The 13,236-nt window shown below is 43.1% G+C and overlaps 1 protein-coding gene across 2 annotated transcripts in view; it reads left to right on the top strand.

The window, feature by feature from the left end:
• The window catches only part of traf7 (TNF receptor-associated factor 7), a 61,302-nt gene that overhangs the window by 14,512 nt on the left and 33,554 nt on the right, over nt 1–13,236 (top strand). The gene's annotated exons all lie outside the window — the stretch shown is intronic.

The following is a 13,236-nucleotide window of genomic DNA, read 5'->3' as shown; positions in this document are numbered from 1 at the left end:
TCAGTCTGCAATACCCAAAGGGAAATAACCTGGCAAGCTTCTTAGCCGTTTTCTTTTTCAAATCAAGTCTGAGTGGCTCAACAACACGCTTGAGGTTTTCTGGTTTTACTTTTTTCAGAAATCAGGTATTATAATTTAGGGTCAAATTGAGTAATATTGCTGGACTTGTGTGGAATCTGAAATGTGTGCAATTTATTTCAAATGATTGTGATTCTAGGTATTCTTTGACTCCGTGAACCCTATGCTTGCATTTCATTCTGAACAATTCGATAAAGACGGGTCATTTTCCCACACTATAGATATGAGAACTGATTGTATCACATTATTTAGTTTAATTCAGTTTTGCATTACTTTGGAGCAGACTTAATTAATTTGGCTGCTATTTTTGTTATTTTGCCTCCTTTTTTGATTTTAACCAGAATTTTGGAATTCTGACCAAGGAATTGAGAGTTAGAGTAGAAGACTGATTTAGTAAGCCAAAAAATGGTTCTAGTGCTGAGACAGCGGAAATTTGTGAATCAAATGGGCAGATTTGAACAATTGTAGATCGGGCTACAGTACCCATGAGGCCCTCGGGTTTCTGTTTTTCTGTAACTGTCAACTTAATAGTGCATTATTTCTGTTATATTAAGGAAAAAAAGTTTGTACAATGATAACACTGTTTCCTTTGGGTTACTGCATTTCAGAAGTGAGGACATGGGGGTCTCTGGGAGTGTATCAGTACTTACAGCAGGCTGTCCACATAGAAAAGGAGCCAGGGCGAAACTTCGCAGTGCATTTTCTGTGTTTGAATAATTGTAAAAGAATCACTGATGGTGCAGATTTTACTTGGTGTCTGGAAGGATAATGCTTAATGCTCCAATTTTTTTCCCTCATTCATTTTTTTATGTTCTAAACAAAATTATTATTTTGAAAGTACTAGTTGAATAGTGTTTGCTATCATTTGAAAGGAAAGTTATGCATTTTATAATAAACTATCATTGCCTGGTGTGTGCAGAAAATGATCTAGAGGTATTTTAATGTTTCAAATACTACAGTTCTGCTGTTTCTTTTTTGTGTGTGTATGTGTATAATGCATATGTTTGCATTTTTAATATACATATTTATGTGTGTGTGATATATAATGTATGAGCTACTCGATTAAATGTTACTTTGGATCTGCAAGCTCAAATAAGGTGCTTTTACATTGGTGCTTGTTAAATTTAGATAGCAGGAGAGTGCAACCATACGCTAGCTCCTCTTGTTTACATTTCTATATATGTTTCCCTTATCCCGGTGGCAAAGTTACAGACCCACAAATATGTGGGTCTACAATTCTGCCACCAGAATAAGTGAGGTGATTTTAGCAATATAAACACAAGGAGCACAAAAAGGCTGCTCTCCAATAATCAGAATGAAATAAGCACCCTTAACGCAGAGGGAAAATTCTCAAGGGTGTGTGCTGTAGATTGCAACATGACATTATTTATCCTTACCTGTGCTAACTTGCTTTTGTTAGTTTGAAAATGTTTAACATATCTTACTGGGTGGTGCTATAGTGTATAAGACATTTCATCTCTGGGACTTCGGTTTGAATTCAGCCAAGATTGAAGGGATGAAATAATCTATTAGGGTCTTTAGTGAAATGAGTTTGTAGCACTCTTGCCGATAATTGGCAGTTTCACTCAGACCACAAGGTTGCCTGGGTGGGAATTTTTTTTTTATTCGTTCATGGGATGTAGATGTCGCTGGCAAGGCCAGCATTTATCACCCATCCCTAATTGCCCTTGAGAAGGTGGTGGTGCGCCGCCTTCTTGAACCGCTGCAGTTTGTGTGGTGAAGGTTCTACCTCAGCGCGTAGCGAGATTTTACAACTGAGTGGCTTGCTAGGCCATTTCAGAGGATGATTAAGAATCAACCACATTGCAGTGGGTCTGGAGTCACATATAGGCCAGACCGGGTAAGGACGGCAGGTTTCCTTCCCTAAAGGGCATTAGTGAACCAGATGGGTTTTTACGACAATCTGATAGTTTCATGGCCACCATTACTGATACTAGTTTTTTTTAAATTCCAGATTTTTAATTAATTGAATTTAAATTCCCAAACTGCCGTGGCGGGATTTGAACTCATGACTCTGGATTATTAGTCCAGGCCTCTGGATTACTAGTCCAGTAACATAACCACTATGCTACTGTATCTGTACTGGGAAAAAAAACACAAGGGGTGATTTTAACCCCCAAGAACAGGTGGGTTGGGGGCAGGTGGGAGTTGAAAATAGTTGGTTTTTGGGTCAAAAACCACTTTATTTCTGGGTTTAACTTGGGCATGTGAAAGTACAGGCTTCCCACTGGGAATGCAAAGTCCGAAAATTTTGCAGTTGCAACCCAAAAAAAGCAACTATTTTCAACTCCCACCCTCCCCCAACCCACCCTTTCTTAGGGGTTAAAATCACCCCCATGGTCTTGTTAACTGTGTGGTGCCTCTTCCATCTTTCAACTTACTTATGTTTTCAACCTCCTGCCAAAAAGAAGTAAGCGAAAACAAAAGTTATGTAAAGATATTTTGAACAGGATCCTAATGTTTACAAAACCAGGAAGTGGGGTTGAATCCTGCATCCATCCAGCTCTATCCACTTGCTCACCTGACCCACTTGCTATTTTGTTTCCTTCCAAAAGAGAGTAGCTGAATGGCCCGAAACACAGTGATGTCTGATCAGTGAGTGGCACCTTTTAGTTTACAAAGACCCAAGAAGATGTTTTTTCAGAATGATACTGATTGCTATCAATCTCCTGGTATTATGGTACATCATCTGTTTCATATCCAGATATTTTACTTTTTGGAATGTGCCATTTTAATGCATTGAGTAGTGCAGCTGTAATTGGTCCACTTTACCCATTACTCAAATTATGCATGCTGCTGTTTGAAGGGCAGAACAAGTTCTTGGGTTTTGAAATATCCTTTTTTATTTCTCTTTTTCTGTATAACAGGAGCTCAGTTTCAACTGAATGCTCGGTCTGCATTTTGAAATGAAATTTGATTTTTTAAAAAAAAAAATGTAGGAACAAAAGATCAGCAAAGATCAGACTAGGGATGTTCTTCAAAAGTTAATTACTCTCCTAATGTGTGTACAAGTGACTATATCCATACGTGTGAAACTAATGCAGATTACACATGGGAGCGTTGGGGGGGTGGGGGTGGTGGTGGAAGTGACTTGGTGCCCAAGGGACTAACAGCAAGCTTAAACTGACAACATGACAGCAAAACAAGTTGGAAAGCAAGCGGACAAAATGGTATAGTGTCTGTTCCTAACCTGATGGCCATGGCAACATGTTTGGAACCTTTTTGTATGAATCTTGTTGACATTTGAACACTTTGGGCTCGATTTTTGGACGTCTGAGACGGCGGGTTCGTGGCGGGTGGGCTCCGAAAATCGGGGATTCCCGGGGCGGGTCCGGAGCCCGGCTCCAACCCGCGCACTTCCGGGTTCCCCAGTAACGCGCTCAGATGCACGCGCAGCCCTGCATGCGGGACTCCTGCCGGCAATTAAAGCCGTCGGGATCCCTCTTAAACCAATTAATTAGATAGTTCAGGTCGTTTGCAGAACTGATTTGCAGGATATTTTAGGAGGGGTGGGATTTTAGCTCAACTGAGCGTGTTTCCCCTACTGGGGGAAACACTCCCAGTTGAAATGGACGTGTTGCAGCCACCAGCAGGAGAGAGGGCAACCGCAGAGAGAGATGCGTCGCAGAAGGCACTACCCTCGCCACAGGCTCTACAGACCGAGGCTTAGCTTCCTGAACCTCTCTGAGCAGCAGTGCACACAAATGCTCAGAGTCACTCGACATGCAGTCGGGGACATCTGCAGCCTCCTTCATGCCGAGCTGCTCCCCGCTGGCCCGAGCACCATCTTCTTACCTGTCACTGTCAAAGTCACCACTGCCCTCAACAACTTCTTCTCCGCATCCTTTCAGGGTGCCACCGGGGACATTGCCGACATTGCTCGGTCGTCTGCACAAAAGAACCCTTCAAATACACCTACACCCACTCTGCAGTGACACAATGGGTGGCATCAGTTGTGGGTCTTCATGATGATCCTCAGGAAAGGGCATTATTGCACAAACCATACAAGATTTGCAAAGACGTGGCAGTAGCGGTGACAATATGATATGTAATGTGAGTTGATCAGAAATCAAAAATAAGTAAAAACCATGACAAACCCTCAAACACCCTTGTGCATCTCCTTCATGCTCACGACATGTTTGCCTTATGCTTCCTACTGCACATATGTGATGCATGCCCTGTGGCTGCAGCACAGGTAGTGGCAGGTTGGGTGAGGCTGACTGTGAAAGAGATGCATGAGAGGATGAATGGTAGTGGTGGGATGAGTACTGGCGAGATGAGTAAGTACAGGTAAGATGAGGATAAGCTTTGAGTGGGTGTGAGGAGTGATGTGATAGAGTAGTGTTGGCAGTGCAGAAGGAGATGTGGGGTGGGGGCAGTGATGTGGCAGACGGAGTGTAGGGGAAAGAGTAAGTGTACTCACTTCGGCTGACCTACTTAGGTCATTGAAGCGCCTCCTGTATGCAGGTGCGTGGTATGTTGGTGGTGCTGGTGACCTCCTTTGTCACCTCGAGCCAGGCCTTCGTGGTGGCAGAGGCAGGCCACTTCCTCCCGTCCGCCGGGGAGAAGATCTCCCTCATCCTCCTCCTCCTCCTCCTCACCCCATCCAGTAGGACCTGGAGTGAGGCATCATTAAACCTGGGAGCAGCCTTCCCCCTGGGCTGCTCCATGCTGTAATTTTGCCTATTTTCTGCAGCATCAGTCAGTGGAGGACTGCCCCTTTAAATAGAGCTCATCCAGCTGACAGCCGATGATGCGGGTGCGCAGTCCACCCGTGCTGTGCAGATTTCCGACGCAAAACCCAGTTGACCCCCCCGCTGCCAAATCGCCTCCCTCCTAATATCGAGCCCTTTATCTCACTGAGATGTTTTAAAAATAGATTTTTTTAATCATGTCAGGGATTCATTGACTTTCCCTGCCTTTAAGCAAGTCCACACTATCTGACTTTACTTCATACTGTCACTGTGAAGTTGTGTACTGTAGCCTGCATCAATCTATTCTTCAAAACTATGATGATTTTGAAATTGGAGGAGCAATGGGGCCAAATTGTGCCCTTAATATATATTTGTCAACATTGTTGTTGCATTGCAAGTAGAATTCTCTTTGAACAGGTCTTTCTTTCTTGCCATCTAAGAAGATACAATGCTTCAGTTTCACTTTTGGTTACACAGCAGTACTGGCAAAGGGCTGAAAGCTTGTTTACAGAGTAGAAGATATACCTGAGAAGCACTTATTTTTTGGGGGTTTCCTGATCTTTTATTTGGGAAATAGTGCCAGGTGTGAAGAGCTCTAAAACTAAAGGAGTGAAGGAAAAGTACATGAACTTTAATTAAGGCAATGGAATTAGAAGTATTTTTTTTAATTTCAAAAATATACTTTATTCATAATATTTGTAAAAGTACACAGTACATTGCAACTTTCACAATTCAAACAATACAATTACAGGTCATACATGATAAACACAGTTCATGACACTCTAGGGTGCCTCATTGCACTTGATATCGAAATTAGAAGTAGCACAGCCAGTTGGTGTACTGTGATTTTGTTATTCTATTTCTGATCTCAGTCAGGCTGTCAGCAAGGCGCTGAACACACCTTAAAGTTAAGGAAAGGTCGTTCTGGAAAATCTTTTACAAAGTTTTTAAAAAATGCACTGAAGACCTCTCCCTTTTAAGATAATAAAGGAATGTGATCTGGAAATTCAGTGTGGTTAAAAAGCATTTGAGGATGAGCAGATGGGATGGAGCAAGTATTCAGCCCTAACACGTTGCATCATTGCAACAGAATGATCTTCCACAGGGCGAGTTACTGATTAAGTGTTTGATATTTCTCTGGAGTTGATACTGTGCAGTGCTAGAGGACTACAGTATTGCAGCAATGTCCTCGTTGGAATGTTTGTTTTAACCAGTTTTGCGGTGTCATGTGCTATTAACTCTTTACTTGTTTTTACAGATGTTTTGCACTTTTTTTCTAGATTGCTGCAATATTTCACTCCTTGTACAAAACTAATTTGAACTTTAATCCAAAGTGAACACTGTAACCAAGCTAGTTATTTAAATAAAAAATAAACTGGAGGCAGATGGGTTCATTCACTTCCACAGTGTGAATAGCAGGCCAAATTATTAGTGATAGTAGCAGATCTCCCATGGCATTGCTTGTGGTTAGTCCAGGACCTGGAGTATGGTTTTTGATTATCATATTTCACTGTTGTCTAACTGGGACAGAGGTTTTTCTATCACTATAATATTTATTGAAGAAATACATCAAGTATGACTTGAGATTAAAATTTTTTTTTACAGGCCTCACGTTTATAATATTGGTAATATTATTTACTTAATCATTTCTGCAAAATGCCCTTATTTCTCATTATTTACATAATTTTTCTATCTCCTGAATTGGATAAGCAAGATTTGCTTAAGATACAAATGCTTAATTTGTTCTTCTCTCATCTCTCCTCAAACCTTCCTTTTACCTGGGTTATTTACGTGATTATGAAAGATTTTTCCCCTTACATGGCGGATTTCTAGCTGAAACTGCGGTTGGTATAACACCGATGAGGGATGTTTTCCCATTGTCAAGCCTCCAATGATTAGCATCTTGCTAGGTGATCATCCCCTAAGTTGCAGACCTAAGCTGGCTGGTTGAGTGTGTGAGGCCAATATGAAATGTCACAGACACCCTGCTCTGGTTCTGCTGCAAACATCACTTTCCCCCTCCTCATCCCCCCCAAAAACCCCAAACAACTGTTAACTAAGAATGTTTAATACTGGCTTAAAAGATGTATAAAAAACTTTAATAAATATTTTCCATCACTTGCACCTCAGCTTCTTTGTAAATTTTCTGCCACACAAACTAGAACTCGTCAGTCCTCTCTACCTGGTAGGTCATGGGTTGTCTTGGTGTACTGTGGGTATTGTAGTTCTATGATTCATTTCTCACTTTTATCAGCAGCAGCTGGGAATTCCAGCACCCTGGCTTGGGTGAAATTTTCAACTCAAGCTCCAGACAGAAGGGTAGACTTATTGGGAGAGGGGGAGGGGTAACTTCCTGGAGGTATTTCTAATATTAATTAACCAGTTTTATGGTAAAAGTTTATTCATTTTTTTCTGCACTGTAACTTTTTATTTGGTAATGTTATTTGTAGCCGAATGCTCTCACGTGAGTGAAGAAAAATGGTGGACAAAACTGTCTGAGGAAATTATTTGAACAATTTGTTCACTTTTCTGGTACTTGCTGCTTAGTGATTGTTAGCTTTGGGGGAAAAAATGGCCCACTTGATTGCTCACTTTCCTCCTGCCTATTCATTCTTCATTGACAATTACCAATTGAATCAAATTGCTTTGTTCACATTTAGTCAATGGATATTTGGCTGAAATGAGCACTTATTTGTTAAATTATCAGTCATAAATTGTTTGCCGTACAAATGTGACACCTTAAAGTGTGACAGTTTTGATGTGTAGTGCCTTAAATGTATCGCTTGATGGTTGCACACTAGACACAAATCTTTAATTTATATGGATGTTTAGGTTTGCTAACTAACCTGATCTTATTAGAATTGTGAAAGAAAATTTTTTGGTTAATATTACGTTTTTAATTTTATCCCTTTTATTATGACGCAAGACTCCTAATCCAGTGACAGTGGGGTTAACATTTGTTCATTGTCGATCAGAAGCATCCAGAAAGCACTGTAAATGAATACACACTATTAGTCAAGGGCAAATCATACCTGCCGTCCTTGGATTGTGCAAATGTAGGTCACCTTGATTTTAGTACTGAACTACAGTTCTTATCAGGCCAAGCTACAGCTGGTGGGCTGAAACATAACACTTTTAATCTGAACTCCAGTTCATACAGTTCAAGTGAAAGAACACGTCTGCCCCCAGTTTATTTCTCTTTTTTTCAGATAGCTATCTTATTCATTGGTCTCTCTGGACTAAAGTTTAACTTTCAGAGGAACATCACAGCTGTTTCTGTCTCTATTCCATGGTGTTCCTCTTCCCCCAGCCAAAGAAACCAAACTCTGTTCGCTACAAAAATCAGGGTGACCTTTAAAAACATCCTTAGTGAATATATGTTTTAAACAGTTTGCCACCAAATAATGTTATAAAGTTTGACTGCTTTTCAGTTTTGTGCACAGAAATGTCTCTCAATTTACTTGCATCTTCACATGCACATGTGATCTACACAGTACTGTGTAATCTTCATAAAACTAATAGCTCATTTATATTGTGGAGTCCATTGCAGGAGAATGGAAGGAAAGGGCTGCACCTGGCATCTAGGTTTCACTTTCCCTGTCAGCCCATTTATTTTGTGACTATGCAAAATAGCTTTCTAGAACAACTGCAAATATGTAAGCAGCAGTAGTTTGCCAGTCACAGTTTAAAAAAAAAAATTCCAAAGCAAGCATTTTCTTTTGCTCCAATAATGTCTCCAGTGGTGGGGGGGTATAGTGGTAGTTAAATTCCTCTTGTCTTGCTGCAGCTATGTTTATTCTCTTAGCCTCAGTTGTTAGGACTGCATGAGATATTTCAGTATTGAATGTTCTGAATGCTGTGTACATTCATAATTTGAATTACTTTCCATTGTCAAAGGCACCAAGTTGGAAATTATTGTGCACAATGTGTGTCTTTAGAAAAGCTGCTTAAAGCAGTCCGTTCAGATTAGTTAGGAGCAAACCATGCCTAGTGGGTCACATATAGTTTTGCAGAAAGTAATTTGTACTGAGTCTGTTTCTTGTATTCATTAGTAATTTTTTTTTTAAATCAAGGAGTTTCAATCTTTTACTTGTATCACAGAATATTATTTAGATATTTGGTTGTAATACCTCAAGCATTAGATGGTAATACATCAATGGAATGGTACAAAATCCTGGGTGACTTTGTATCAAATGTATCCTTAATTGAATTTGCCTCTTTGCCCCCAAAAAAGTTTGAGTGAGATTTATGCACATTGTAAAATACCTAGTCTGACCTATAAACAAAAGCCTCCCTTGCACTCTCTCCAGTAGCACAGACTCTGATTAGTCATAAGGGAGCAATGGAAGCTTATGAATCAAAAGCAAAATACTGCAGATGCTGAAAATCTGAAATAAAAACAGAAAATGCTGGAGAAGCTCAGCAAGTCAGGCAGTATTTGGAGAAAGAAACAGAGTTAACGTTTCAGGTCAGAGACCTTTCTTCAGAACTAGAACATCTTAAGGGTTCAAGTTTTTGAGCAAGTACAGAGCCAAGGAAAGGTGGGGAGGGAGGGGTGGAGAAGAAAGAACAAAAGGGAAGGTCTGTGATGGAGTAGAGGGCATAGTGATTAAATGACAAAAGGGATGATGGTGCAAGGAAAGGAAGGTGGTAATGGTTCAGGTTAAGGAACAAAAGATTGATTAGGAGTAGCTGTAAATGGCAGCAGCAGAACAATTACCAGCACTAGCTGACCAAAAAAATGGGAGCAGTGGTTATGACCTGAAGTTATTGAAATCATTGAGTCTGGAAGGTTGTAAAGTGCCTAAACGAAAGATGAGGTGCTGTTCCTCAAGCTTACGTTGAGCTTTATTAGAACAGTGTAAGAGGCTGAGGATAGAGAGGTCAGAGTAGGAGTGGGAAGGGGAATTAAAATGGCAAGTGACCAGCAGGTCAGGGTCACGCTTGTGAACAGAGCGGAGGTTTTCAGCAAAGCGATCACCCAGTCTGCGTTTGGTCTTCCCAATGTAGAGGAGACCGCATTGTATGCCGTGGATACACTATACTAAATTGAAAGAAGTATAAGTAAACCGCTGTTTCACCTGGAAGGAGTGTTTGGGGCCATGGACGGTGGGAAGGGAGGAGGTGAAGGGGCAGGTGTTGCATCTTCTGCGCTCACACGGGAAGGTGCCATGGGGAGGAGACCGGGTGTTGTGGAGGGAGTGGTCCCTTCGGAATGCTGAATGGGGAGGGGAAGATCTATTTGATGGTGGGATCGCGCTGGAAGTGGCGGAAATGGCAGAGGATGATACGTTGAATGTGGAGGCTGGTGGGATGGAAGGTGAGGACAAGGAGGGACCCTATTGTGGTTCTGGGAGGGAAGGGAAGGGGTGAGGGCAGAAGTGCAGGAAATAGGATGGACACGGTCGAGGGCCCTGTCAACGATAGTGCAGGGGAGTCCTCGGTTGAGGAAAAAGGAAGACATATCGGAAGCACTGGTGCGGACAGTGGTATCGTCAGAACAGATGAGATGGAGAAACTGGGAGAAGGGAATAGAGTCCTTACAGGAAGCGGGGTGGGAGGAAGTGTAATCAAGATAGCTGTGGGAGTCGGTGAGTTTATAATAGATATTGGTTGACAGCCTATCCCCAGAAATGGGAGATAGAGAAGCCAAGGAAGGGAAGGGAAGAGTCTGAGATGGACCATGTGAAGGTGAGGGAAGGGTGGAAATTGGAAGCAAAGTTGATGAAATTTTCCAGTTCGGGGTGAGAGCAGGAAACAGCACCGATACAGTCATCAATGTACCGAAAAAAGAGGTGTGGGAGGGGACCTGAGAAGGACTGGAACAAGAAATGTTCCACATATCCCACAAAAAGGCAGGCATATCTGGGACCCATATGGGTTCCCATAGTGACACCTTTTATTTGGAGGAAGTGAGTGGAGTCAAAGGAGATGTTGTTCAACATAAGAATAAGTTCAGCCAGGCGGAGGAGGGTGGTGGTGGATAGGGACTGGTTGGACCTCCATTCAAGGAAGAAGTAGAGGGCCCGCAGGCCGTCCTGGTGGGGGATGGAGGTCATAGAGTCATAGAGTCATACAGCACGGATAGAGGCCCTTCGGCCCATCGTGTCCGCGCCGGCCATCAGCCCTGTCTACTCTAATCCCATATTCCAGCATTTGATCCGTAGCCTTGTATGCTATGGCATTTCAAGTGCTCATCCAAATGCTTCTTGAATGTTGTGAGGGTTCCTGCCTCCACAACCCTTTCAGGCAGTGAGTTCCAGACTCCAACCACCCTCTGGGTGAAAAAGTTCTTTCTCAAATCCCCTCTAAACCTCCCGCCTTTTACCTTGAATCTATGTCCCCTTGTTATAGAACCCTCAACGAAGGGAAAAAGCTCCTTAGTATCCATCCTATCTGTGCCCCTCATAATTTTGTACACCTCAATCATGTCCCCCCTCAGCCTCCTCTGCTCCAAGGAAAACAAACCCAATCTTCCCAGCCTCTCTTCATAGCTGAAGCGCTTCAGCCCTGGTAACATCCTGGTGAATCTCCTCTGCACCCTCTCCAAAGCGATCACATCCTTCCTGTAGTGTGGCGACCAGAACTGCACACAGTACTCTAGCTGTGGCCTAACCAGTGGTGTAGAGGGACTGGACATCCACGGTGAAAAGGAGACGGTTAGGGCCGGGGAACTGGAAACTGTTAGTCAGAAGAGCTGCGGATGTAGGTTGGAAGAGACTGGACAAGGCGAGAATAAAAAAAAGTCAAGATAGGAGGAAATAAGTTCTGTGGGGCAAGAACAGGCTGAAATGATGGGTCTCCCAGGGCAGTCCTGTTTGTGGATCTTGGGAAGGAGTTAGAAGCGGGCTGTGTGGGGTTGGGGGACTATGAGTTTGGAGGCCATGGAGGGGAAGATCTCCAGAGGAGATGAGGTCAGTGATGGTCTGGGAAACAATGTTTTGATGTTCGGCGGTGGGGGTCATGGTCCAGGGGGAGGTAGGAGGAGGTGTTGAAGAGTTGACGTTCAGCCTCCAAGGTAGGGGTCTGTTCACCACACAACAGCGCCGCCCTTGTCAGCAGGTTTAATAACAATGTCAGGGTTGGACCTGAGAGAATGGAGTGCTGCGAGTTCAGCGGGAGGTAGGTTAGAGTGAGTAAGGGGAGTAGAGAAATTGAGAGGGCCGATGTCACGCCGGCAGTTCGCAATGAAAAGATCAAGAGAGAATAAGAGGCCAGAGGGAGGGGTCCAGATGGAGTGAGAATTCTGAAGACGGGAGAAAGAGTCTGTTGTGCGGGGGGAAGACTCCTGGCCAAAGAAGTGGGCACGGAGGCGAAGGCGATGGAAGAAGAGCTCAGCATTGTGTCGAGCTCGAAATTCATTGCGGTGGGGGTGTAAGGGGATGAAGCTAAGGCCTTTGCTGAAGACTGATTGTTCGGGGCCAGAGAGGGGAAGATCAGAGGGGATAGTGAAAACACAACAAAGGGTGAGATTGGAGGAAGAGATGGGGTCAGAGGAAAGTGAAGTGAAGGGGAGGAAGGATCAAGAGGGGTGTTGGTATCTAAGAGTTGTTGAAGCTTGTGGTCCTTGACACCTGAAAAGAAGACAAAAAGTTTTTTGTTAAAGCGCCGGATGAGGCAAAGGATGCAATGGAACTGTGGACTAGGATAGATCTGAAAAAGAGTGAGTCGGTGCTGCTGAAGAGAGAGGTTGAAAGCATGCATGTGGCGGCACATGGAAGAATTATGACCTTAGACACTCTCCGGATTCCAAATAAAATGTATGTATGTTTAGTATCTCAAATAGTGGGTGGAACTTTCAGCTTCGGTGCAAGTGTAAAACAGGCGATAGCAGATCGGCCTGCCATTATACACCCCACCCGATTTTCCTTTCCCCTGCCAAAATTGAAAGTTCCACCCAGTATGTGTTAACACCCCATTCTGTGAAGGACATTAGTGAATCAGGTGGATTTTTATGACAATCTGGCAGCTTTTATGGCCATTTTCTGGTGCTAGCCCACAAATGACCAGATTTAATTCAATTTCACAAGCTAAACTCATTTGGATTAATGTATGATTTTCAACATTTGTACTTTATCACAAGGTCGGTAGTCTTCAGGAACGCATGAGTATATGTAAAGGCTTCTTCACCTTTCCATCAGGTTCCTGGGGAACGACACAGATGAACTTTGCAATGCTCCCTCCGATTTACATTGAGTTCTGCGTGTAGCACCGTTCTCCCTGTAGATCTGTTGATGTGGAGCTTGACACCATGAGGACGCAAGGCAGGCAGGCAGGCAGGCCTGGAATTGATGCAGAGCTGTCTCTGTATGCCATGGTGATATTTCAATCTTGAAACGAACACAGACACATGGAACTAACTATGCACATCATCTGCCCCAGAGCAGGAGGTGCCCAATCCAATGGCTGATCGCGAGACTCACAAAAATGTGGGCCTCCGATG

Source organism: Heptranchias perlo, chromosome 22 (genome assembly GCF_035084215.1).
Source record: "Heptranchias perlo isolate sHepPer1 chromosome 22, sHepPer1.hap1, whole genome shotgun sequence".
NCBI lineage: Eukaryota > Metazoa > Chordata > Chondrichthyes > Hexanchiformes > Hexanchidae > Heptranchias > Heptranchias perlo.
This window is presented reverse-complemented; position numbering and strand designations above follow the sequence as displayed.